Raw genomic sequence first — 2,500 nt, 5'->3', positions numbered from 1 at the left:
CAAGGAGAGTCTAATTTTATATAAAAACTAGAAAAGTGAAATCAAGGAAGAGGAATTATATGACAACACATTTTCGTCAATTTTATCATTCAGAGCAAAGACAAACACATTGGGCTTGAATATATATATATAAAAAGAAAAAAACACAGACAGCGAGGTGGAAATATAAACTGTGTATTCTGTGATATAGAGGAATGATAACCACTTTATGTTATATTGTCCACAGTATAGTGATATAAGAAGAAGAAAATCGATAGAGCTCCAACAATCATACGAAAAAAGATAGTGCACAAACAGTTGGAAAACCCCCTTTTTTGTGAAGAAAATACTGAGATTAAGAAAAGTGTACTACAACAAATGTGGGTGAAAAGAGAAAAACTAGTGAAAATAAGGAACACACAACACTAAAAGACACAAGAGGCACCGATGCAAAGGCGAAGCTTCGACCTGAACCTGAACCTGAATTTGAACATTGTTTTGTTGATACTGGGAGGAGGTAGTCAATTGACTCAGAGCTCGCGTTCTGGCGTAACAAGGAGCTGTATGTGAGAGTTAATACAAATACAGGAAGTCAAATAGCCCGTAATGGTAAAAGTATGGCATCTCAAATTAAAGGTCAAAGAAAATCCAATGCTAAAGGTAAAACACTTCAAAAAAGAGGTCAAATGAAATCTAATGCTAGAGGTAAAGCACCTCAAAATAGAGGTCAAAGAGACCCTACTACAAAAAGTATGCCAATTCAAAATAAAGGTCAAAGAAATCCAATGCTATGAGCAAAACACTTCAAAACAGGTCAAATAAAATCTCATGCTAGAGGTAAAACACAAGATAGAGGTCAAATAGAATCTAATGCTAGAGGTAAAGCACTTCAAAATAGAGGTCAAATAGAATCTAATGCTGAAGGTAAAGCACTTGATAATAGAGGTCAAATAGAATCTAATACTAAAGGTAAAGCACTTCAAAACAGAGGTCAAATAGAATCGAATGCGAGAGGTAAAGCTCTTCAAAATAGAGGTCAAAGAGCCCCTAATGCTAAAAGTATGGCATTTCAAAATAGAGGTCAAAGAAAATCCACTGCTTGAGTTAAAACACTTCAAAATAGAAGTCAAATAGAATATAATGCTGGAGGTGAAGCACTTCAAACTAAAGGTCAAAGAGCCCCTAATGCTAGAATTATGGAACCTCAAAATGGAGGTCAAATAAAATCTAATGCTAGAGGTAAAGCACCTCAAAATGAAGGTCAAAAAGAATTTAATGCTTGAGGTAAAGCACTTCAAAATAGAGGTCAAATAGAATCAAATGTTAGCGGTGAAGCACTTCAAAATAGAGGTCAAATAAAATTTAATGCTAGTGGTAAAGCACTTCAAAATATAGGTCATATAGAATCTAATGCTGGAGGTAAATCACTTCAAAATAGAGGTAAAACACTTCAAAATAGAGGTCAAATAGAATCTAATATTAGCGATAAAGCACTTCAAAATAGAGGTCAAATAAAATTTAATGCTAGAGGTGAAGTGCTTCAAAATAGAAGTCAAATAGAATCTAATGCTAGAGGTAAAGCACTTCAAAATATAGGTCATATAGAATCTAATGTTGGGGGTAAATCACTTCAAAATAGAGGTAAAACATTTCAAAATAGAGGTAAAACACTTCAAAATAGAAGTAAAATAAAACCTAATGCCAAAGGTAAAGCACTTCAAAGTAGAGGTCAAATAGAATCTAATGACAGAGTTAAAGCACTACAAAGTAGGGGTCAAATAGAATCTAATGCTAGAGGTAAAATCCCTCAAAATAGAGGTCAAATAAAACCTAATGCCAAAGGTAAAGCACTTCAAAATAGAGGTCAAATAAAATCTAATACCAGAGTTAAAGCACTACAAAGTAGGGGTCAAATAGAATATAATGCTAGAGGTAAAATATTTTAAATTAAAGGTCAAAAAGCTCCTAATGCTAGAAGTATGGCCCCTCAAAATGGAGGTCAAATAAAATCTAATACAAGAGGTAAAGCACTTCACAATAAAGATCAAATAGAATCTAATGCTAGAGGTAAAGCACTTCAAAATAGAGGTCAAATATAATTTAATTCTGGCATTAAAATGTTTTAAAATAGAGGTCAAACAGACCATAATGCTAAAAGTGCGGCACCTCAAAATGGAGGTCAAATAAAATCTAATGTTAGAGGTAAAGCACTTCAAAATAAAGGTCAGAGAGAATTTAATGCTCGAGGCAATGCACTTCTAAATAGAGGTCAAATAGAATCTGATGCTAGAAGTAAAGCACTTCATAATAGAGGTCAAATACAGAGATAAATCCTTTCAAAATAGCGGTAAAAATCCCCTAATCCTAAAAGTATGGCATCTCAAAATAGTGGTCAAAGAAAATCCAATGCTAGAGGTAAAGCACTTCAAAATAGAGGTCATATAAAATCTAATGCTAGAGGCTATGCACTTCAAAATAGAGGTCAAATAAAATCTAATGCTTGAGGTAAAACACTTAAAAA

Source organism: Palaemon carinicauda, chromosome 27 (genome assembly GCF_036898095.1).
Source record: "Palaemon carinicauda isolate YSFRI2023 chromosome 27, ASM3689809v2, whole genome shotgun sequence".
Taxonomy (NCBI): Eukaryota; Metazoa; Arthropoda; class Malacostraca; order Decapoda; family Palaemonidae; genus Palaemon; species Palaemon carinicauda.
The sequence above is the reverse complement of the archived record's forward strand: the minus strand, read 5'-3'. Positions refer to the sequence as shown.